This window comes from Manis pentadactyla, chromosome 5 (genome assembly GCF_030020395.1).
Source record: "Manis pentadactyla isolate mManPen7 chromosome 5, mManPen7.hap1, whole genome shotgun sequence".
NCBI classification, from domain to species: Eukaryota; Metazoa; Chordata; class Mammalia; order Pholidota; family Manidae; genus Manis; species Manis pentadactyla.
The window spans coordinates 34,284,411-34,311,151 of NC_080023.1; the positions used below are offsets into that span (position 1 = coordinate 34,284,411).

The 26,741-nt window shown below is 37.2% G+C and overlaps 1 protein-coding gene across 7 annotated transcripts in view; it reads right to left on the reverse strand.

Annotated features, from left to right (window-relative positions):
• The window catches only part of APBB2 (amyloid beta precursor protein binding family B member 2), a 395,114-nt gene that overhangs the window by 265,671 nt on the left and 102,702 nt on the right, over positions 1 to 26,741 (reverse strand). For 6 of the 7 annotated variants that reach the window (XM_057502176.1, XM_036908553.2, XM_036908550.2 and 3 more), the window contains exon 3: positions 16,368 to 16,473. The exons of the other annotated variant lie outside the window; for it this stretch is intronic. The gene's annotated coding sequence lies outside the window, so the exon portion shown is untranslated. The remainder of the gene's footprint in view (positions 1 to 16,367; positions 16,474 to 26,741) is intronic. 7 annotated transcript variants of the gene reach the window in all.

Sequence of the window (26,741 nt, forward strand, 5' to 3'; positions counted from 1 at the left end):
AGTAATGTCACTAATAGAAATGTGGATGCAAAGAAAGAAAATCTCTCTCTGTGGTGCCCATTGTTTCTGGAACCTCAAGAAGTCTTTCACGACAAACAACTACATTTTTTGTTAGCAGTACAGAACAAGGCTGTACACACCCAGTGTCAAAGGCTTACAAAATAAACACAAAGCCTGATGTATGCACATAATTTCCCATCCTGCAGTGTTACTTCATGAAGACTTGCCAAGAGATCAATCCCCAGACACAGAAATAAGGCTATAAATCACTTGGAAAAAAATTAATTTTATTTCAGTTGGTGATGTAAACACTACTGCAAATTCTATCAACTGCCAAGCCATCTTCACCATACAGTCTTCTTCTATGCAGTCAGTTCCCATGGAACATCTGATGGCCGCTGAAACAAGTGTTCCATTCCACAGTTGTCCAAGTGGATTACACTATGCTCACAGTGCTTTGAGAAGCTTAGATAAATTTATTTATCTGAATAAATTTATTTCAGTCAATCCCAGATCCGCCTCCCTCCCTTGGTTCATCTGGGGATCACAATGGAGGGCGGTTCCACACAGCAGTCTGGAAGTGTATCAAGGTAAACATGCAATGTAATCACCACAGCGTGGTCAAGGACACTGCACAGTTCAGCTTTTCAAAAACGAAAAGAGAAAAAGAGGGGGGAAATCCCAAGAACACAGTCTCGAAAGCTGTGTCTGAGACTACCTTTCTGAGGAAGTCAAAAATAAGGGTCAGTTTTTTATGCTCAAGTGTAAAGAAGGCAATTTCATCATTAGCTAATTAACTTCCAAATGGTGGCAACATAAATGGCTATTTCAAAATCAGACTCATTATATCCAAAACTGGTTTAATACTTATTATAGAGAAAGATTTCTTTGTACTTCCCCATATACAAGGTAAGATACCATCCAGAAATTTACAGAGGGGTTTTATTTTGCTGTGTATGTTCTGCTGCCCACCATTAGAAGTAGGAGATTTTTAAGCTTTTATGATAAGAATCTCTATTGGACTATATAATCTCTCAAACACTCTCTTAACCTGAACTTTTTTAACGAAATGAATATGACAAGATGTCATTAAAATGGCATTAATTTCAATAATGTCACAGAATGCAAACTGATAGTGAAGTTCTAAGGAAAGTATAAAGCTGCTGAAATACTGCTGCTCATTTGATAACATAACTGAAAGCAAGTCAACCACTAATCCTTCAACATTTACCACAAACTCAGCAGTTTTTGTAGGTGCAGAACAGGAACAAGGCATGTGACACAGTTACTGACAACAGGAGCATATTGGAGAAACATGACACGAGGAACTCTAAACAAACACTGGATGTCCCAAAAAAGGTCTAGACTTGAAGGAAAAGCAGTTAGAGAGCTCAGATGGGCCTTTTCTGCCAGATTATTAAGTCTATTATACAATTCTCAAAATTTTTATGTGGCAAGAATATGTTCGTATGTCCACACCTCTTATATCACAAAGGACATCAATCAACAATGTTGCTAAAGTCAATTTCATGCAACTCGGGAACTTTACCATTTCTTTTAAATTCAGTATCTTTCCAACAATGCTCATCATTACAGCAGTATTTATTTTTGACCAGTCTGAGTCTCCCACTAGACTATAAAATACTAAAGGACTAATACTTAGCTCTTGGCACCTACTGAACACATAATAATCCAATATAGTACTGATGGTGAATGGATGAATAAATAGTGCTACAATAGTAGCTACTTATTTAGTGATTTATCTGAAAATAAAAATTGATTCTTGAAAAGAAAACACATTTCAGGAAGCCTCTATAAAATCGTATTTCATTAAGAAAATGGTCAAAATTAATAATAAAAAAATATACAAAAGAGCTCTTCATTGAAGCATTATTCATAAAGGAAAAATGGCAATATTTTGAATTTTCAACAACTGGGCGATGTGCTGTTTTACTATGGTCAACCTCTGGATAGATTATGGAGCTGTTAAAAATGATAGATATGAAGGTCTGCAACAGAGGATATTAACAACAAATAAGAAGATCAAAATAAGGTATAATATGTGAAAGAAAACTGGAATGAAAAATATACAAAAAATACATGTCTAAGTAGATTGAGCTTATAAGTGATTTTTTTCCAACTCTAAACTTTTTGTAAAACAATGTTTACATTGTCATTTATAAATCCTATTATAAAGCTGTATTATTTTAACAGTAGCATTGTAAAAGTAGTATTTAAACATTATATTTTTAACAGTAATTGCTATAACAATCATTAATAGTAACTTATTTCATCAAATCCAAGTGCTATGGGGAGATGCATCACTATTTTACATACTAAGAATAAAAACAAAAGTGCTGCCAATAATTGTAAAATGTCAGCAATTACAGATATACCAAACTTCAAGAATGGCAAAATTTGAAAGCAATGTATCTTAGAATCAATGAAATAGAATATATTATAAAGAACTGTATAAGAAACTATTCTATTGGTCAAATGAAAAGTGACCATTATTGATAATTAGATAACAAGGAGCCAACAAATCTATGGGGAAATTGATAGAAATCTCTATAAACAGAAAAATAAGTTTGATTCATAAACAGAAGGTCTATATAAGGATTGAGATAACGAAAGGAACAAGGACATCACACAACAGGAGGCAAATCTTCATCTTGTTCCCGAAATTAAATATATCTGATCCAAATGGATTGAGTAAATAGATTATCAAGGAGAAACTGAGGTTACACCAAGAGGCCTGAACAAGATTATGAGCTCCCGTACAAAAGTAACTATGAAATGAATGGTTTCGAGGAGCAGTCTCTTAGAAGTAATGCTGAAACTGCCTATTGGTTAACAATCACCAAGAGGGACACTCCCTGAATTTTGGTAATGTCAAAATTTTTGCAGGGGGGAGTGGGATGGGGAGAAGCAATAAGTCCAGATCTGTGAATGAAACATTATGGTTCACAAAAATGAAATTAAAATTTAGAATTTTCCATCTACTAGTCCTCTAAGTTTTCCTAAGCTCACCCATTTTTATGAATACTATTGGCTTTTTATTTAAAATAATAATCAAAGTTATTAATCTCACCTGAACTTTTTGCAGTTTAACATGAAGAAAATATAAGGAACTTTCCAACTGGAAGCCTTAACTATCTCTGAGAGAATAACCAAACAATGCAAGCAAATTGTAAGATCAAACTATAATGAGCAGTGATTCAAAAACATCACCCAAAAAGAAAAAAAAATGGCAGAAAGACTCAAGTTTATTATTTTAAGAGCATTGGTTATTTAACACTTCATACATCTACATATGTAAGGCAAAGGGGTCTTATTCATTGTAAAACTACAAAAACAAAATTCAGAAGTCTAATACTGAAACTAATTTATGATGTCAATTTCCTTAGTGTAAGAAATAAAAATCACAAAAGTCAACCTGAGAAAAATTAACAAAACATGAGTTGATTCTTCAAAAAGATCAACAAATCATTTTTCCAATGGCATTTGTTCACTTTGTGTCTCTGTATCACATTTTGGTAATTTTCACAATATTTCAAACTTCTTCATTATTATATTTCATATGATGATCTGTGATCAGTGATTTTTTCATGTTACTGTTGTAAATGTTTTGAGCACCACAAACTGCACCCATAAAAGATGGCAAACTTAATTAATAAATGTGAGTGTTCTGACTGCTCCACTGACTGGCATTCCTTCATGTCTCTTTCTTCTTGGGACTTCCTATTCCATGAGACACAAAAATATTTAAATTATAGTCATTATTAACCATACAATGATCTCTAAGTATTTAAGTGAAAGGAAGAATCGCATATCTCTCAAAAGCTGGAAATGATTAAGCTTACTGAGGAAGGCATGTCAAAGCCGAGATAGGCCAAAAGCTAGCCTTCTTGGGCCAAACAGTAACTCAAGTTGTGAATGCAAAGGAACAGTTATTGAAGGAAATTACAACTGCTACACCAGTGAGTACCTAGATGATAAGGAAGCAATATCCTCAACAGTGAAAGGCTGAAAGCTTTTCAAGACCAGCAGCATGACAAGGATGCCTTCCTAGTCTTGCCACTTCAGCACATGGTACTGGAAGTCTGAGCCAGAACAATTAAGCAAGAAAAAGAAATAAAAAGCATCCAAATTGGAAAGAACAAGTAAAATTCTCTCTGTCCACAGATGATATAAAAACCCACTGCAGATCTAGGAAACCCCAAAGATTTCACACACAAAAAATAAATTCAGCAAAGTTGCAAGATATAAAACCCACACAATAATCAGTTGCATTTCTATATACTAACCACAAACAAGCTGAAATGGAAATTAAAACAATAATTCTACTTACAAAAGCATCAAAAACAATAAAATACTTAGGAATAAGCTTAACCAAGGAGGCAAAAGGCTTATACAATGAAAACTACAAAATGTGGCTTAAAGAAATTAAAGAAGAGTCAAATCAATGGAAAGACGTCCTGTGTTTAGGGATTGGAAGACTTGAAATTGTTAAGATGTCAATACTATCTAAAGTGATACACAGATTCAATGCAATCCTTATCAAAACCCCAATGACATTTTTGCTGAAATAGAAAAATCTGCATGCTCTTTCTTTTAATAAGTTTTAAAGGCAAATCACTCCAGGTTACAAATACTTAACTTATAATTAAGCTATAAGGTAAAAGATTCAGTGTAGCAAATTGGAAGCTGTCTTTAGAACATACAGATGATCCAACATTTAAAACAGTGACATCATCACTAATATTCAGGCTGACAATGGACCTTATTTGTGACTTTTTGTATGAGACAATCACAGGGGACACTTGGTAAGCCTGTCCTATTATCAGAAAACAAATCTGCCATTGTACTTGAAAAGCACACCAAAACAATAGTATAATATCAAATAAAGGGAGGAATGGAATGGCCTTTTCCAGAGATTGATGCCTGGGTCTCCACAAAACACCTATAGTCACAAACCAGCATAGTGCTAAGAACAGTAACCACCATCGTCAGATACAAGCAGGTTCAATCTGTTTAAAAATTGCACTGTGTATGTTTAGGAGTTACTATAGATCTATAGAATTTCTGATTGACCTGGACCTTAAAAATCATATTACTATATGGATAAGAAAATGAGGGCCCTAAGAAGAGATGCCTTTGTACCTCAAGGTCACATAACTAGCAGGTGGCAAAACCAGGACGACAACCGAGGTGTCCCTCCATCTTCCCTAATAAAACTCCTGAGCTTAAGTTCAGGAATGCCACCTTAATCTATTGGCAGAAAAACTCTATGGAGAACAATTTATTTTCTTTACAGTTTTACTGAGACATATAACACTGTATTAACATAGTTTTAGGCATACCACATGATTTGAGATATATATTACAAAATGATCACCAAAATAAGTCGTTAACATCCATCACCACACAGTTAAAAACATTTTTCTTGAGAGCCTGGTAAGCATAATGTTCTTCATGTGATTGTAGATTAATGATAACAAAATAAAAAATTTAAAAAAAATTTTTTCTTGTGATGAGAACTTTTCAGATCTACTCTCTTATGAACTTTCATACATTCAATATAGTATTAACTACAGTTACTGTGCTGTACGTTGTGTCCCCAGAACTTACATATCATATAACTGGAAGTTTGAACCTTTTTGACCACCTTCACCCATTTCTCCACCGTCGACCCCTCACCTCAGGCAACCGCCATATCTCTATTCTATAAATTTGTTGTTTTTTTAAGATTCCATGTATAAATGATAACATACAATATTTGTCTTTCTCTGACTTATTTCACTTAACATAATGGCCTTAAGGTCCACCCATGTGGTGGTAAATGGCAGGATTTCCTTTTATTACAGCTAAATTATACACATACTCACACACATAAACACCATGGTTTCTTCTCCATTCAGATACTGATGGCCACATGGGCTGCTTCCGTGTCTTGGCTATTAGTAAATAATGTTATGTGAACATGGGGGTGTAGGTATCTCTTCTAGACTGTGATTTCATTTCCTTTGGATATACGCCCAAAAGTGAGATTGCTGGGTCATTGGTAGCTCTATTTTTAGTATTTTCAGGAACCTCCAGGCTCTTTTACATAACGGCTACACCAATTTACATTCCCACCAAAAGTGCACAAGGGATTCCCTTTTCTCCACATCCTCACCAACACATTTTGTCTCTTTCCTTTTTGGTGACCCACCTAACAAGTGAGGTGATCAAAAACAATTTCTTGAACACTCTTAACTACATCAGTGTATGTCCAATACGGTTAAATCAACTCTTCCCTGCCCTGGGCCAGGAACCTTCTAGGATTATACGGAAGCTCTTATACTGATACTAGACTTTCTGATAGTTGTGATGACACAGTCCCATCTCTGTAGAAACTTCCTTGTGAGAGGTGGGCTTCCCAGTGTCAGTTATCCTGGCAATGTCAATTGTCTTCCCAGTGTCAATCATCTGCCTCAGAGGCAGAGCCTGAGGTAAGAAATGGACCCCAGCAAGGAAAGACTTGACTGAAGGAAGAGGGAACTCCCCCTCCCACTTCCAGGGCCTCAATCTCTCTGATGCCTGGACTCTATGTCCAGATGGGCTGACAGTCACATCTGGGGTGGTGATGGGGAGAGGGTCTGGGCCTGAGAGGCGGCCTGGCAAGGATGATCTGGGTCTGCCATATCTTGTAGCCAATTTGATGAGACTCTCAGGGTTTTGTTAAAAGTCATAAACTCAACTTTTATCTGCTATAGGGAATTAAGGACATGTTTTCAGACTAAGGATGGACTGGAAAATGGCGAAGCAGAGTGGCCAAAGAGTCATTACAGTGCTGGTAGCAATGATAACAAGGTCCGTAAAGAAATACGGAACCTTTGGGACAGGAATCTAGGCATGAAGTCTAGGCTCACCTCATCATATGAAGATGTGTCCTTTCCTGATCATCTCACAGGAGGAGGCATTAATTTTTAAGGAGACATAATGGGTTTCCTTGCAAATTATCACAGGTTAAACACAGATTTCCTGATACAGACAATGCAGGCTAATATTTGGAGCACTGTGATGACGTCCAGAATATTTATAACCTGCATCCATTCTGATTGGCCAGAAGCTGCATATTAACTACTTCAAGTCTCTTCCTTCCGACAATAACACATCTCTCCATTGGCAGTATCTGCTATTGATTCCTCAGCCTGGGAAAATGCTAGTCTTTGTGTTATATATTTAATGTTTATCTGATTTTCAGGAATGAATAATCATCCTATAAATAAACTCTAAGCAATCAATAACATTATTCCCATTTTATAGGCTAGAAAACTGGCTCAGTGGCAGAACCAGAATTTAACTCCAAAATGAACAAAATTTTAGGATTTTTTGTAAAAACAGTCCCTCTGCTCTGGAAATTTACCCTCCTATGGAAGACAACACTGTAGGTAAAAATAAACTATGGGCCTTGAAGGTTAATGCATCACTATCTCATAAGATGTTAAGATGGAACAACTGGTCATTAGCATGATTTTAATGCCCCATCTGACTCTCACACTGTAATTATCGTCAAGAATCAGCTGAATACTGAAAGCTTTCATATATCTGTGTAACAAAAATACTAGTTTGTTTCTTCAAATCCATCCATTTGATTAAAGCACTATCACCATTTTTCAACAAAAGACAAAAGTTAACAGATTTAAGGGAAAAAATCTGAATTTAACAGTTTTCCTTCCAGCCATTTCTTAAAACCTCTGACAAAATGCCTAAGAAATTATTTCCTTTACTTTATACTTAGAGAACAAATGAAAATGCATCTGAACTAAATTACAACTGCTGTGAAAATACTGACACTCTAAATCAAAACTAGTGATGAGATTTTCTTGAAGGATGCTAGATTCCCTGAACACCACCCATTTTCATGATAACCTCTAAATGCCCTTTCTCATATGGCCATGCCAGCCATTTGTTGTAATTAAAGTTCATTTTGTAGAAACTAACTTATTTCTCTCTACAACAGACTGTTTTCAGCTACCATTCATTTTCTCTTCTTTCAACTTACTATAAGTGATTAGACACTAGTCTAATATGTAATTTTACTGGTGCTACATCCACATTAAGTTAATTCACCAAAGTAATCTGACTAGTGTAGTTTTTGTTTTTCCCCTTATTAGTAGGGTGGCTGTTTACTTTATCATCCAAACCAGAACGCTTGACATTGAAAGAGGGCATCAAAAACAGTAACAGAAAGGGCAGGCAGGATTTGTTCCAGCAAACTGACACATACAGTCATCTAACTTACTAAGGAACCAAATACTGTGCTTAAAAAACAAGTCTCAAAAAATGGAACAAAGATGATCATGGGAAAGGGGACACAGAGGATTCACGTGTGAACAGAGAGCCAGAAGAGCCAAAGTGTAAGACTAAAAGAAGGCCACAGTCTCTCTCTCTCAAGCACCCAAACCCCATGACGTTTCCAAATTCCCAAATACAGCTCCTCCCTCCTTGGTTATTCAAAATGTGTACATGGGAATTAAGTCCATCACGTGTCATGTGGTCCCCTTGCTTACTTATCACTTTTATGGCCACCCTTAACACTCCTCCTTGACATTACCTTAACTTATCCCCCTCCCCATGCATTTCCTTTCCCCTCTCCTCCCCATTTTATTTCCCATCACTGACCCAAAGAACCAGAGTTCCTGGGTACTTGCTACAGACCAGGCACTGTGCTAAGTACCCCTACAGAAAATGTATCTAATTCAGAGCTCACTTAGCTACAGCCTTGCCAAGTAGGTGTTCACATTTTTGATGCAACACTTTGTTTAAAAGGCAATACAGTTCCAGTCTAGCTTCATTACTGCATGTCCTATGCAGCTCAAGCAAGGAGTACAATTGCAAAGCTAGGTTTAGTGAAGCTACCGCTCTGGTATTTGTAGATAATTTAGTATATATACTGATAGAAAAGAATAAGCAACCAAACTTTTGTTAATGTGTCAAAATTTCTAGATCTTAAAAAACTTTAGGGAAGCTCTCCCACCAAGATATTGCAGCTTTTGCAGAGGCAAACCCTTTCTCACATTCCTATTTCCTCCTCGGAGCTGATTTCGTCTTGCCCACCACTGAATTTCCAGCACCTTGCAGAGTGTCTAACACAGAATAGGCACTCAATAAATATCTGTTGAGTAAATGAACGAATGAGGGGCTCATGGTTTACTGCTTTTTCCTGATTCCAACACCTCAAGATCTTTGCTCTGCTGATTATCGCCTCTTAAGAGGAGGTCCCCACTGTAGTAACAGCTTTGGTAACAGCCAAAAACCCCAGATCAAATTTCCAGCCACTTAACCCTAGGCAAGTTTTCTAATGACTCCATGTCTTATTTTTCTTATCTATAAAATAGAGATAGCACTGTGTGTGTGTGTGTATCTAGTTAGGTTTTCTGGTATATGTGAGGTTTGAAAACAGTTTATGTAAAAGGCCAGGCAGGAATACAGTAAATGTGTATTGAATGAAAGAATAAATTGCCATTCCATTCTGTGGCTTCAGATCAAAATGTGACCATCAAAATCTAATATGCCAAAGCTGATCTTCATTCAAACAACAGATATGCATCAAGAGATTTAATACACAATTGGAGTCTGTCTGCTATTGAGCACCAAAGGAAGAGTTTAACATCTGCTTTTAAATTCAGGAGAACAATTAGTCCACAAGTAAAAAGGAAAGGTGTGCAATGCAATTTTATTTTCCCTACCAAAACATCCAAGTATTAAGGGATTACCAGCTCAGAGCAGACTGAAGCTTTTTCTGCAGGAGTCACAAAGTGGGGAAAGGAAACCCTGGAAATGGTTTTTAAATTCAGTATTTATGATAGCTCCAGATTTTCACTATCACGAAGTCCAAGTTTGCCCTTACTTTAAAGTACAAACCCAAGCAGTCAAAAACTACAAGAATAAGATGGGATCTGAGGAGCATTTTTATCCAGATAGCTCGCCCTTCCAGCAATCTAAGGCATAAAACCTTAAAAAGGAATAACATCACTAGTCTTCAGGCAACTTCACATTTATAAAGAAAACAAGCACTGTGACAGACAGGCATGAGTTTCTTTTTGCTATAAAGCAATGTTCTGAGCTATTCTGCTGCTATTTGACTGCCCCCAGACCAAGCAGTGGCCAAGGGGAATAAGAAGCTCCCTTGGGCTCTATTTCCAGCACACCTGAACTTACAACCTACGGAGACTATGAGAGCTGTTTACAGGTCTTAACCTTCCTCTTTCTCAGTAACAGCAACAGAGGCAAGCTATGAAACTTCCCCAGGGTTTGGTTTCCTTTCCCACAGCTTCTGTGTGCTACTCTCCTGGAAGAAAGAAACCTCAGGGTTTTTCAAAGCCCAGAGGCAATGCTGCTCTGGAATAACATTTTCCATTTACTTAAAAGCCATCATTTCCTACTCTCCTTGGGCATATACAGCATGAAGCAAAGCCTAAACTACCTGCTTACAGTTCACAAAAGCAGATGCAGTAGATACAAGAGAATGTGAGCTCTGATTTAAAAACAGCAAAGGGTCACCCTGGGATCAACATGGGCCATAATATTAAAGCATCAAATTCTGTCCTACAGGCTCACAATTTTGACCTCCTTTAAAGAGTAGCTGAGCAAAAGTGACTCCCACCTCGATGCAGATTTTCCCCCCTAAATTCCCAATAAACCAGGCACACGAACCTATTTTCACAACCTGTCTTCTTACCCATCCTCATTTTACAAATGCTTGCTTTCCAAGCATCACAGAGTCCATAAAGCCAAGAAACTATGGTGGAAACCTAGGCAGTCTGACCTGGGGGCCTCTGATAATCTGTCTTGAACTCAGAAAGCACTTCTATTTCTTACCTAAATCTCTAGTCTAACCGGGACCAAGCAAGGGTGACCGTCAGCACAAGGGCTCCACATATTTTTACAAACTGAGGTCCTTACCTGCATGAATGACAGTGTAACATTTTATACAGACTCAAAAATATAATTTAAGACATTTGAGTTCTAAACATGCTACAGCAACAAAGAAACAAGTGCAGCTGGCAGAGCCTCCCAAAAGTGCAAGAAGTGCCTTTTTGTCTCAGCTTCAGTCTTTGTGACTGAATTTGTGACAGTAAGTCACACATTATTTTCAGATAAAATGGCAATTAAGAATTTTCTGAAACTTTAGCCATCAATCTAGGTATCAAACTAAAAGCCAATGACTCCTTTTTAAGTTCTAGTTGACTATTATTGCAACTGAAGCTTTACATATATAATAAATTATTTAATTTTAGGAGACAGAAAAAGTTTTGGAGATTATTCATGTATCAACACATTTTATTGAGCAAAGAGTTTTGAAAGAAAAAAAAAATGAGAGTAGGTCCCAGTCCTCAGGATCTTACAGTCTAGTAAATTGAAAAAAACATTATGCAAATAACTATGACCCAATCCAAGTTAAAAACATAGTATCAGAGAGATTCAAGTAGGGTCTCAAAGAATTTCAACATACACAAAAGATTACTTCTAAGAAGAGCACACAGGTTAAGAACATAAACATGAGAGTCACACAGACCTGGATTCAAGTCTTGACTATGCCACTCTCCAGCTGTGTGACATCAGGCAGGTTATTTAACCTCCCAGAGCCTCAGTTTCAAAATCTTTCAAATGGGGCAGTAACATCTACCTCTCAGAACTGACATAGGATTAAATAAGATAAAATACGTAAAATTCTTAATACAGTTCACAGCACACTTCAGGGTTAACTGCCAGCAGTGGCTTCCAGACCTATTATTTCTCCATCTCGAATGTCTAGCTCTTTTTCTTACCAATGCCCTTTACCTGTTTTGTCCAGGGTTCTGCTAAATTCTCTTATTAAATGCCCTTTAAAGATGATGAAATGGATTTTTAGAGGATGAGGAACATGTCCAATGACATATACTTAGTGAACATATTACTACGTCCACCTCCAGACTCTTAGATCTTAGGGTACACAGTTATTTCTTTGTCTTATCTTTCCTATTATTTTATAAGCAATCAAAAGGCAAATACAGCATGTCATTGTGTGAATTTTAAAAGGCACCCTCTCTAAGCAGGCTCAATCTCATGAGCACACAGCTTGGTGGGTAACGTGGTGGATGGTTCTCAGTCACAACTGCTGTCATATATCTTTATGCAGTGAACAATCTGCACAGCCTCACATGGCAGCCCTGGGTCTCCCATCTCCAGTTCCCTCTTTTTCAGTCTATTCCACATTGCTGCCCAAGTGATCTTCATAAAACTCCCATCTGATTATGCAATTCCTTCTACCTTAAAACTCTTTAGCTATATATTGCCTAGAAACCCCAAGTCTCAAGTGTCACCCACATGTGGCCTCCTCACTCGGGCACCAAGGCTTTTCAATCTTAGAACCTACTCTGCTCTCCAACACGCCCCACAGCCCAGAACAGCAGCATTCTTACCACTGTCTGAACATGCCAGGAGCTTCCATTCCTCTGTGTCTCAGCACATGCTTATCCTATAGTCCCAGCTACTCTCCCGGTTTCTGTCTGTTTTCTAACTCAGCGCTTAAAAGGCTTATTTCAATTTCAGCTCTTCAATGAAGCAAACATACTTTCTGAGTCCTCAGCTGAAATGACTGCCTCATCCCCAGCAGGCCCATGGCACTTACGAGTCTACCTTTCCACCAGCTCATGGGAGTTGGGAGGACATTGCACAGGCTTTGAAGTTAGATGGATCAGGGTTGGGGTCCTAACTCAAACACTTTCTAGCTGTGTGAATATGGGCAAGTCACTTTCCCCAAGTTTCAATAATCCCTTCCCCAAGAATTACTGGGACAATCCAGTGACCTAACACCAAGGCTTCCATGCTTGTTCAGACAAAGACACAAAATGTTGATACATTTAATTGTATCATGTGAATTAAGAATAGGAGAAATTATGACCACATATGTGTACAGGTTTCCAAATATTTTTTAAATGTGTATATACACACACACACACACACACACATATACATGTATTTTGTCATCACTCTTAAGTTTTAACTTTTTTTCCATTTATTAATTTAACCTAACAAGTAGTAGTAGACACCAGAAGTTGAAAAAAATAAATGGAAGACAAAAACTTGAAAGATTAGAAAATTCTATTCATAATTTTTTTGCAGGGGATAAGTCAATAAATATCATTACTAAGTTTTAGTGATCAAACACCTCACCTAAGAACATCCCATCCAGTGCTTGTCACATGGTACATGATGAATAAATGTTATTTGATTCTGAATTTGAAACTCAAATTAAGTTCCTTGCAAGCAAGAGCATAGCTCACTCATCTCTGGCTAATGAGCTCCTAACTCAGTGCCTAGAACATAGGAGTTGCACTACAAATGCTGGCTTAATAAATGAACTTGCAATTGAGAACACAAGCAAAAGTCTAAAGACATTTTGCGTCTCCAATTATTTTAGACTGCAATATACTCCAGTAAGTTGTATTCCAAAGCCTATGCAATGTTCTGTACCAGTCACCTCATCTGAGATACTAAGAGTTTCTTGGGAAGGAGAAATACATAGGTAGAATCCTTCCTTAGGTACAGAAAAATTGATGAAGACAGCTAAGCAGGAGAAACATGTCACCTGCACTCCTGTAATAGAACAAAGGGGCCAAAGAAGACACAATGTGCTATACACAGTACCTGTCAGACAGTGAACTTACAATTTTGAACACATATTTAGTCCCACGAGCCTCCTATTCAGAACATGTCTGGTTACAATAAGCACTGTAGAGATTATAGAAAATTAATCCTAGTCTATTCTCTGTTTGCAGATCAATAACTTACACCATTCTTTACATATTTATGTATCGTTCCAAATGAAAGCCAGTATAGCCTCAAATTAAACAAAAAGCTAAGATCCAATTATTTTTCCTTCACTAAAAATAATATGGTAGATAAATATTTATTATCATGGGAATTCATTACTTAGTGTTAAATGGAAAGGACAGGATATCCAAACAGGATACTGACTGCAGCACATACTACTCTTACAGTAGTAACAGAAAAATATATACATATGTTAAATAGAATAATAAAATAGAAGTTATTTTCTACTTCTTTTTAAATAATCCATGACTAATTCTTCAAAAGTACATCTATATTTTGTCAATAATACAGGCTCAAATTTCCAGAAATCTACCTCAAATAATTAAATAAAATACTTGAGACAACAAAGACTGAAAACACATGTGTGATTAAGAAGAAAATAAAAGGAGAGGACAAAGGGAAGTTCAAAAGAAATGTGGAGGTTGTTTAGGGTTCTGAATTATTCCCTAAAACTGCATTTGCCTCCCCAAAGGGAAATCACCAATACATTTAAATACCCCTTACAGTTTTCAAAGTACTGTATGAAACCTGCTCTCAGGACTTCTGTAAATTTCAGGAAGAACTTCCATCCTACCCCTATCCCACCTTCTCCCTTAATGTTTACTTCCATATAACTAGTTCTTCAGGACTAGATTCATGTGGAATATAGTTATGCATTATAACCACCTTCTTCTTCTTTTTTTTAAACTTCAAGGCAAATTGTGAACATCCTTCCATTATGTATTCACCTATGACATCAGTTTTAGTAAACAGGGACCTTTCTGCTGTGATCGGTCTGGTAACACTGGAGCAGGCTTCAGCTTCTTACTGTGATCAAAAGTCCGACAAGATGCCTTGTATATGGAAACATAACTTCTACAACAATGTCACAAAGGGAATTTTTGGTATAAGGGAAGGAAAACATTTCACTGGAGACTATATTAAATTTTAAAGAGATGCTAAATTATTTGAAAGGCAGTTTAAGTAGCTTACTTTCTGGTGCTAAGTCATATCTCCAATCTAAACACCACTGCAAATATCTGGATCCTGAAGGGCAGAGAATTTTAATCTTTTGCCCTTTTCATTCTACTTCTGTGGACAGATTGGTGAATTCCAACATAATCCTCTTTTAATCTTTTCAACACCGAATAACAACAACAGCACATGATTTCTTTTATTGTCAGGTTAATATGTGAATACAAAACTATAAAATTCAACCAAATAAACAGCTATCATTTTTTAAATTCTACTGACAACAGTATTTCACTATAACAAAAAAAAAGTTTGGAGAAAATTTTCGAAGTCCTTGCTTTCAACTGATTTATACGTTAACAGACTTGACAGCCCTCAGAAATTATATACATGGCATATGAATACTGTGTGTATGTGTATGTATGTATGTTATCTTTTTCAATATGAATATCTTATTTAATTTCAAAAAGTCTTCACAACTAAAGGCCTTACCTTATTATAATTACAAAATATACAATTTAACATAAGCAAAAATTTATAGTACATACAATATAACAATAAAATCTGACCTTACTGTTTAATGCTTCTATGGAACTTCTACAGTAAAGTTCTTTCCTGCCTTGTTTTATACTAGACATGTTTAAACTAGCTCTTTTGTACTGTCAGAAATGTAGAGGAGCTGTAAGACACAAAACATACAAAGTTTAGAAAACTATCTAGTAATTTAATGGATGAATACTTTCTATTGCCAATGTTATTGTTCCTGGAACATGCCAGAAAGAAGATTTCTGTGTGTCTGCATGTGTGCATGTTTTGTTTTGCTTACATTCTTACAGGCCATTTATATTTCCAACTAGTATCTACAAAAAAGTAGACAGATTTTATTATCTTTAAGGCACATCTTACCTTTACAAAAAGATTGAGAAATAAAACTGAACTCTATGGCCCCAAACAATTTTTTCTAAAAGATTGCAAAACCATTGATACAGGTGTCACAATTAGACTATCTCAGAGTACCTTTAAAAAGTTGTAAGATAATAAAACTGACAGATGCATCAATTCTTCCAAGACCACGCTACAGGAGGGACTTCCTGAGCAAATGATTTGACATTTTGTTTTCCCTTCCAGACAAAAAAAGAACCAAACAGATATTGTTCTTATTCTAAAAATTCAGAACTAAAGCACCTATCTAAAAGTCTAAAACTCATGAAGCTCAGAAAATTGGATTCACTTTTCTATCACACCATATTACACTGTCTTACCTTTAAAGTTTAATTCATCTACTGCACACCTGATAAAAGGTTTTATCACAATCTTGAGGACTCCATTTATGAAATCCAAAAGAAATGACACAATGCAGAAAGTCATCCTAATCTTTTGGAAGGTTTTTTTTAAAGGTCTCCTGAGTCTCTTTCTGTGTTTCAAATCCTTAAGTGCATATAAAACTTACAAAGCAAAAAGTAGAAATGCCACAGACCCACTGTAAACTTTCTGAGTGAAGTATAACAGGATAATAATAATAATAAATAGCAAGTTAGAAAATTACTTACTTTTCCCAGGTCTTTGGTACAAAGCTCAGAAGGCAAGTTCCCTTTTCCCACAAAGTCTTGTTAATTAACAGCAATCATTCAATGAGGTCAGACAGCCCAAATAAATCTAAAAATTTTGTAGAAACAAAAGTTGAAATTCAAAGTCAGATCTAGAATTAAAAATCAAAACATCCCATTGCTATTCAGAGTCTCTTTGAATAATTAAAATACACTATAAATGATGAGTTATGTTAGCTACTTTTCCTTCAGACAATACTAACAAGGCTTGCTAAATCTAGATGGCATTTTGAACTGTCATCATTATTAAAGTTACTAAAGCAGGAACCAGCAAGGCTTCTTGGCAACTGTTCACTGTAAAAATGTCCTTCTCAGAGAGTCATAAAAAGCAACTGAGGGAGGATATGGACTTCTAATTATACTTGATTTGGGAGGGAAGGTCTTCTGAAATCACACTTGCCTGCCCCACCTTCCAAAGATGAGCTCATCTCACAAACACAGAAGCAGTTGTAAATAGATGTGAACAAAACAACTTAAAATCATCAACAACTTCTAAATACCCTTCCCATGTATTTATTTAAGCACACTTCACTTCTGCAGGTGAGAATTGGAAGTTGTATTAACTTTTCTTCTAATAAATCTGAAAATTCTGCATGATAATAAGCTCACTCAAAACAAAAGTTCCTTCTCCAACAATCCTGGGAATGAATACAGAGGTAATAACTCATTCATAAGATCCAGAAGTTTGAGTAGGTAAAACACATGCCTCAGGTCAACTACAGCCTAAAGTCTGTGCAATCCTTAGGCTCTCTCACTCAGGGCTCTATGCTAGATATAATTCTAAGAAGTATGATGAACCATTTAAAAGCCACAAGAGATTGAGAAACAGGCCAATTAGGAGGAGGCAGAACACCCTGCTACCACAGGCGGGCCTGACTGAAAAGCAGACAACCCCAAAATATCAACAGGCATTAGTTATCATTATTGTCATTGTTGCTGCCAACACTTATACAGTGTTGAGTCTTGTGCCAGATTCTTCCTTAAGTGCTTTACATGTATTAAGCCTATTTTGGATAGAAACAAGCACACTATCCCCTCGACATCTCCATATTACTGCACACTATACTGTAATGCTTGTGCTTCTAACACTTGTGTTTGTTCCAAGATTGCTTTATCAGGGAACGATTTGAGCATAACTTGAATTTCATATTTACGCATGATGTTGCTGCAAGAAACCCTAGGTGCTAGCAGACGACTGCACCCAGGCAGTACCCAGCTGTGTAAGGATATGCAGAATACATGAATCCATATCTCAATTAACCACCAGCAATCTCAGTTTCCGCCAGTGTGCCATAAGCCACACCCATCCACACTGGGAGCGCCAACTTTCTTTCCAGTTTCAGTTAACCCTCCTTCCATCACTTCACAGTATCTCATAAGCTACAACCCTTCCAGGGCCTGGGTCTACAAGTAAACATCAGGACTTTGTCAAGGTAAAGGGCCATATTTATTGTACTATTTATTTCTTAATCACCTATTATGTGTAAAATTGTGCTATAATTTTTATTCAGTTCCTATCTTATTTTTTTAATGTGTCCCTGGTAATGGTGTTGGAGTGTTTTTCTCTGATCCTAATTTTCCCATAAAAAATTAGGGTTTTCCGACATGATTTTGCATAGCATTATGGTTTTTAGAAATGCCTATATCACATTTTTGCAGAAGTAACTAATATAATTAGTGTTTACAAGGGTGCCTATGATTTGAACCAGAAGGGTTCTTGTAATTTTCGTATCTTTTCATTATGTTAAAGAGAATAACAACATATATAATACAATTTTAGAAAGCTTCTCACTCACAATGTTTACAATTACCAAGTATAGACATTTAAGGGTCAGTTTCAGTTAAGGGGAAAATGTATTTTGAGAAGTTCCCTAACGATGTTAGATAAAGGAGGCGCTACTGAAACATTCTGGGCAGAACAAGATGAGATGTTATAAAGATGACCCTCTGAACTTGAGGGCTTAACCATAATTGCTGGAGAGGAAAAACGGAATTGAATTACTTTATCATTCCTTGAAATCAGTAACTTGAAAAAAGACTGAATTTATCCCTGCCCCCCCCCAAAAAGACCAATATGTGCATAAAGGTAAGTACAGAGAAGTTTTCTAAGTAATACCATGTTAAGCAATTTTTAAAATATAAATATCTAACAATGGATAAACAGTTTTTTTAATCAGTAAAATATCTAATAAAGTAGGAAAATATTGTTAAGCACTGCTTTTTGGGAATATAGACTATAAAGCAGTATGCTCAATATGGCTCCAATTTCATTTAAAAGTATACCTAGAGAAAAGACTAAAAGAAAAAAATCCACATTTTATAGCTGCTAAGTAGAGATAAAAGAGAATAATTTTTACTTTCTTTGCATTTTCCTATGGCACCCAAATTTTCCACAATAATCACATCTATTTTTGCAATTAAAAATAATACGCTATATGAAAATAAGTCTAAAGCATCTGGCGCATAAAGGTTCTTTTTATCCCCATTTTAATTTCATGTGTGAATCAGTCAATAGAATGAAGCCCAGCCCAGGAACAAGGACGCCAGAAGCTTCCTCCACAAGTATGAACAGATCCAGTCTCATGACTGAACCCTGGAAAGTATGTTCTAGCTCACAGTTCAGGGGCCAACACAGTTTTAGTAGGACGTTCAACATATATAAATCCATCACAGAGACCAAAATATAATTTGCTTTTACTGGCTAAAACAGTCATGGATTTAGTAAAATCCAGATGAAAGAAGATTTTTTAATTATATAATTGCATAAAGCTTTATAAATGCCTGAAAGAAATTTCGTTCTGAATGAAGAAATTGTGTTCTGGATAAAGCTCCTTTCAAACAAGATCAAGATTAAAGAAATACAAGGAGGGATGGATTTGGGCATAGGAATGAACGCCTCACTTGGAGAGTTTTAAAGAGAAAGTAAGATGAGAGAGACTGATCTTTATGACCTACAAAAGAACTGTTATATTAAAATTTTTCCAACAACAATGAAACTTGACTTTGAAAAGAATCCATTTGACAATAAGGATGTGACTCCTTAGTCATGAGTGTGTTTATTAGTCCCATCAATATGACATCACAGAAGAACTGGGGAGGGTATTTTTGAGTACAAGGGACAATCTGGCCACCACACACCTGGTTCACTCTCCTATGCTTGGCTAGCAGCACATTTAAATGAAGTGTCACTTTCCATTTTTAGTTTAACCTTCCTGGGGTACCATACACCAAGTAACTATTTGGTATAAAGTAGTTGCTTTAATATGATTCTCCATTCTCATTAATGAACTGAGGATTAAAAGTCAGTGGTTGTACGTGTGTGTGTGTGTGTGTGTGTGTTTTTCATAAAATTAGAAAGCATTTGTAACATTCAGTATATACATCTGAATAGTAACCATATTCCTGCTATACAAAGTATAGATGTAATAGTCTTTGTTTTCTTATTTTGTTTTTTTACTCCCAAAAATGCTGACTTTGATGAAAAACAAATAAAAACAAAATCCTTGTGTTTCAAATTTGTTTTTATATTTTTAATTTAAACAGTTTCACAGATTCCCTATCAAATGGAGACAAAGGCTACCGGCTTCCTGTTTTGTTTTGTTTTGTTTTAAAGAATAGAAAGGAAAAATGAATATTTTAATTATGCTGTTATATACTTATAAAGGTCACAGAGGAAATACTGAGTTCCAGAAGAGTCAGTTCAAGTTCAGGATCTCCCTCAGAGACTCTATCATTTTATCAAATGCATGCTGATTTCTTTGGAAAAGAAGCAAAATTCTTGGCTTCTATGTTTCACAAATTGCTGCTTAAAATGCTGCCGATATGCACTTTTAATCATTTGCAACCAAATATTATAATCAGCATGTAAATGCAGCTACTATATTCAATTGTGAATATTCAAACATAAAAACTAAAATTTTTAATTTTTAAAAGAAGCCATGCTGAAATATACATGCTCTATACGTACTTCACACTGACTCTGAAAATACAGAGCACTTTGGAACTCTCAGTATGGAAACCATATTTCTTAAATTGCTCTAAGAATTAGCATATGTATAGCTCAAGGATATACACTCTATTAGCATTTCTGGATATAAAAAAGGGCAACCAGTTACCAGAGACTACCTGGATAACAAGCAGAAATTATTTCCTCAGGCTCTCCAGTCACTCCCTGGGCAGAATTCGAGCATAATCTCATCTGGTCTTTGGCACCACCTCACTTCCCGTCTTGCGGTACCATGCCACCTCCACCCAGAGCCTAAAGACCTTCACTTTCAATGGCCTCCTCTTCTCACTGGTCCTTTCCTTGCAACTTCTCAACTCCCAATGCCTCCGTGGGAATATTTTAGCAGAAGTTGGGGGATGGGTGAGCTTAAACAAATGATTGATGACTTCTAACTTTCTCTGCATTGTATGCATTTTTAAGAGAAAAATTTGAGTACCTAGGTCTTGGTTTCTAAATACCTTACTTCATTGGAATAAGAAGTTGGGTCCAAGGCTGGGCAAGGAAAGCACAAAATAAGCCTAAGACATCTTATTATGCCAGAAAGCAAGGAAGTGCTCAAATATTAATGTAGATGTGACAAAAGCCATAGGAGCTGCCTTGAAAGGGCTCCCATTGGCCAAATGTGGGACTATTTGGATAGTAAAAACAAAAATATGGATGAACTAGAACACACTGAATTTATAAAAGGGAACCATAAACCCATAGATACTCATGAAAAAGGAGAGAGTGGGAAACTCTTCTTTACAAAGAATGCCAGCTAATAAACACCAAAGGAATAGTTCAGCAAAAATTTCTAAAAGTGAGTGTGTGTGTGGACAGAGAGAGAGATGGATGAAGAGAGAGACACAGAGAAACACAGCAAGACAGAGATAAAAAAAATTAGGTGAATTGTTAGCATTTTATGTGGTAGGTTACCCATAACCTATAAAATCCAGTGACCATGGTTACTTGTAGGCTGCATCTATTCCATGTAAAGAGGGGTCATAAAGTAGTTTATGGCTGAAAGGAAACTCACATAAATAGGATTATAGCTCACTGGTGTTAGTCCATTTGCCAAAACACTTTTTCCAATTTCTCTTCTATTGCAATTAATGATGGTTAATTGGGAGGAAGAAGATTGACAGAAAGAGACCCAAGGAAGAAGATGACAGTGGGTAAAACTTAGCGACAGAGAAGTTCAGTTCTCCTCCAACCACTTTGAAGAGGTAAGTCTCAAGGCTTAAACAACTGGAAATGTTCAATGAGCCATAAAGAGTTCCTTTGCAAGATTTATACTGACCAAACACCCAACCAGAGGAGGCTGAGCGCTTCGTTCCATGCCCACCCCTGGTCAGGCCAGACAAATCAAAAACCCTAGAGACTGAGAGATCTCTGAAAAAAAGGGTTTATGGAGCCTTTACAAATGCTAGCTGGATAAGGACTGCATCCTGGGATAGGAAGTTTCTGCTTCACCAGCAGCAGGGCCAGTTAACAGAAACAACCCATCCACCAAACTCAAGAAACAGGGCACAAAGATGAGGGGCCTCAAGGAAAGCAAGTTCATCAAATTCACACTGGCTAAAGGTAAGGAAGGTGGGACCACGGGAAGCAGGGGAAGTCCGGGGATAGGTGGTTAGGGCACAGAGAAGGCTTGTGGATTGGTTGTTGATGGTCAGACACTGGTCATGCACAAGGAGGATGCGGTATTCTGGGGACACTCTAGATGATTGTTTAAATGACTTCATCCAGGAACACAATCTCTAGTTAGCTACAGCCCATGGCTATTGACTCTTTATCCTCCATTCTCCCTGTACCCTATTCTCCAGACCTTATGTCACTTAATTTTAGGCCATCTCAGGACTTTTCCTTAGAAGCAGGGGCATGCCTCTGCATCACAACCCATGTAAGCAATCATGTATCCCAGACCTACAACTCTCAAAGTTGCCTCAAACTTACCATCTTTGACACCGAACTCTCTCTACCAAACTTGATCCCTTGTATCTATAATCTCTTTTTTTGTCTATCTAGTCTCAAAGTGGCAGCTTCATCTTTCACTCTGGTTCCCAAGAGTCCATTCTTCACACTCTTTTCCTGATTCACATCCTCAAAGCCACAATGGTCCACAGGTCTCTCCTCTTCCAGGTAGAAATAACCTTTCTTTTCTTTGTTCTTCCTTAATATTTCTGTTTCTGGCACTCAGCACTTTTTTAACATATTTACCACACAGCATCGATCGATTCCTCACCCACTGTAGGCAAGTGCTTCACTGTGTTATCTCATTTAAAAAACACAGTAATTCTGGGAAGTATTTAATATTATTTTATCCTACTTAACAGAAGAAATGGATACTCAGGTGAAATAGTTTGTCCAAGGTCACAGAGGTAAAGCTGGTCTTCTGGTTCTACCCTAATACCAAGGTGCTTGATACTATTAGTTATACCTGTGAACACTACCCCATCCTTAAGCCAAGCATACAATCCTTGAAGCAAGGGATCCATTTTATCCAACTTTGTGCTCTTTCCAGAGTTTAGCAGTGCTCGTAACTCATGTTCACTGATGTCTGTTTCAAGACACAGCTCACTACAGGATGACCACTAACCTGCAGCGTACTCCCAGGACGAGCCAGACCCCCTGCCCTCTGTATGCTTTGGCAGTATATGCAAGCCCCGATTGCAGGGCCTACAACTGCTACATATGTGCCTGGAATGTAGTAAGAATTTAATGAATGCTCATTGAATGAAATGTTTATGCATGAGACAGTTGGATTTCTCAACAGAGTTGCTATGCCTTGCTAAAAAAAATTTTGACCTCATTTTTATCTTTATCATGTACCAAGGAAAATTATTTTAGGAAAGAGTGACAGAGGGGAAATGGAAAAAAACAGAGAGTACAGGTCTTGGCCCTTTGAATCATATCCATTTCACTTGCCCCCTTGGGTGTACTGTGTTCTAAAGCTTCCAAATGTTAAGGTACATGCAATATCATTCAATACAAATTATGATTCAGCATGTCTGGGATAAAGCCCAAGAGTCTGCATTTCTAATAAGCTCCCAAGAGACGCCAATGCTGCTGATCAATGGACCACAGTTTTGAGCAGCAAAAAGTTCTCAACAGTTATAGTGATATTATGCCCACTGAAGAGATACAACATGTAAACTAAAACGACAAGACATAAATTCACAGAGTGGTATTGCTAGTTATCTCTGGGTTTCTTCTTTCTGCTCTTCTATAATTTCCAAGTATTCTATAATGACTCTTGCTGGTGGAAATAAAAATTTTAAATGCTATACATATATGCACAAAAAACTGTACACTGGGATATTTCAATTCTGCATCTTTATGTAAGCAATAAGTATACTTCAAAGGACTAGCCTTGGGAGAAAACAGGTTGGTGAATTTAACAATTCCCTGTCTACTCATTTGAACATGAAGATTAACATAAAACAGCAATTACCCTTAACAAGCAGCCACCACCACAAGCATTGTTTTTCTCAGGTTCCCTTCTCTTAAAAGAAAGAAAGAATCCATTCAGTTGGAAGACAATAAAAGACAAAACAAATTAAGGACACAGGAAAAAACAAGTAGGCTCTACACTGAACCCCTGCCAAGTGGGTCAAAAGAATCACAAGAAAATTGAAACAGGGGTGGAAATGGGTTTCTTCCAGCTGAGGTGGGTGGGCTGGGCTCCACAAAAGGCTTAACAGAAGAAATGAAAGCAGCACTTACTGTGCCCCAGCAAGTGAAGTGGAGAGAAACAATCCGCAGAGGAGCCCTACTTCCTAAGTATAACAAGGAGAGATCACTGGGAACAGGGAATTGAGGGGGCGCCCAGCCTGTAGAACACCCCCAACACCTAACGGCTCTTCAGTGGTGTTTCAGTGGATGCCAGGTTATATGCTGAGCACTGTAGAAGTTGCAGCGCTGGCAGATGGGCATTTCACACCCACTCTATCACCTGCAGCAAATCCGGACACCCGCTGGGTGTCAGGCGTCTGTGACTCAGGGAGGGCCGAAAATAAAGAAACCCAATCGCTCCCAGGGCACACCCAGGGCACTCTTGGATAAAGTAGGACTAGCCAGGCTGTGCAGCCTCTGCTTTCCAGCTCTCTTCCGGTTCCCAGGTAAGGCTTCCCACTGCAGCTGTCAGATACTCATACAACTCCACCCACAGTCGTAACTGATTTTCTGCCTTAAACAAATATTGCGAAACGCTGAAATTACCCACAAGGACTGGAACTTAGTGTCCGGGAGGCGTATATATACAACGGAACCCCAAATCACTTGTGTGTGTCTACACAGTACTAGGAAGGCTGTGGTTTCCTACCTGTGAAGGGCAGACACACTAAACATTCTGCTCCACCAAAAACAATGTGACATCCTATCTCTTTTGAATTCCTTGAGTGTAGTGTGGGGCTGCTCAAGGCAAGGCAGCAAATGCGAAGTTTTAATTACCTGAGATTTCAGAACTACCATCAAAGTCATCATCTTCATGGAGGGAAAATCTGAATCTATTTGGACTTCCTTTATTGAAATTCAGTATTGTTTTTATTTCTAATGACATGGATAGCACATGGGATGTGGGTGGAGCAAAGCAGTATAATCTCAGTGCCCAGAGCCTCAAAGTCTTACTGTATTAGCTGGAATTTTGATTTTAAGAGATTGAAGAGGCATGACAATACACACACACACACACACACAAATGTTTGTTTGTTTATTTATTTATTTATTACATGTCCTTTTGCATGAACTCTGGTTTTAAAACATTTTTAAATGCTAAAGACTTGAGGGGCAAATTTGGGAAATTCAACTACAGACTGATATTAAATGATATTTGTGTATGAGTGTCCATCGTGTTATAATGGTACTGTGTTGATGTAAGGCAGCTTCCTTATTGGAGATGCATGCTAAAGCATTTAGAGGTAAAATGTCATGATATCTATAATTTATTTTAAAATGGTTCAGAAAATACATAATATATGTAAGTTCATACAGATGAAGTAAATTAAGGAAGAATGTCAAATTATTGAAATCAGATGGGATTCTAGGGTGTGCATTATAGCATTCTACTTTTTTCTATATTTGAAAACTTTAGAAGTTTAAATTTATATCCATCAAAAATAATTGTCTTATAGCTCCCTCCTTTATCCCATTGTCTTGCCATATGAGATTATAGTCCATCTATTGTAGATAATCTTTCCTCCAGGAAACAGTCTCTTAAACCTTCCCACCACCTCTGTACCTTTCTGGATTATATTCTCTCAATCTGGCATTTTTTCTCTCTGGTCGTTGTGCCTCTGGTGATTGCTGACTTATTTTTGTAGGTCAATCTCAAATGCCACCTTCTCTTGGAAAACTCTAACTGCCCCCCCCAAACTGTACACATCTCCCCTTTTCTGACTCCCCATGATACTCTGTACCTCCCCATCACACTTATCACCTTCTGTCTCTCATGGTAAAAACTGGAGCGGAACCTTACTGAGAGGTCTCCTATCTGTGAGGCCTGGTCTACGCTCTCACATGCGTCCTTTCATTTACTCATTTTATGCTACCCCACTAAGGTGAGAACTGTTACTACCCTTTTTTCACAGGTGAGCAAAAAGGTGTTGAAAGGCTGGGTGACTTACCCAAGTTAAAAGGTTAGTAACTGGCAGGGCCGGGCTGCATTCCAACACAGCCCCATCTGCTTCCAAACTCTCAAGCACTAGTGTACAGGTCATTTGCAGGGTAGCCTGCTCCTTCCCTGCTACATTATAACAACTTAAGGGCAGGCACCGCACCTTATTTATTTATTCACTCAACAAATATATGTTGAAAAGCCACTATTTTCAGGAAACAACCTCTCCATGTGATGAGATAAAGTAGTGAGTGAAAAAAGACAGTTTTTGACCCATGTAAAAACTAAGAAAATCTGAACAAACTATGAACTTTACTTAATAATAATGTATCAACATTAGCTCACATCTGTAACAAATGTGCCATATTAATGTAAGATGTTAATAATAGCGAGAACGTGGGGAGAGGGTATATGAGAACTCTGTACCATCTTCCCAATTGTTCTGTAAATCAAAAACTGTCCTTAAAAAATGAAGTCTATTTTAAAAAAGGACTCAACTACAAAGTCAGTTTTCTAGATTGGCTCATAAACTGCCTTTTTACACCAATTCCAAAGAGTGGTCCCATCATCACAGCAAAGCGGTGGTGCTGAAACATGTGCACGGGGCCTATTTGGGGAATGAATTGGAACTAGCATCTCCCACCAAATGTGTGGCATGTGCTTCTTAAACTTAAGCTCATACATTTATATCCCTCCCCTCATACAACACTAAAATGTT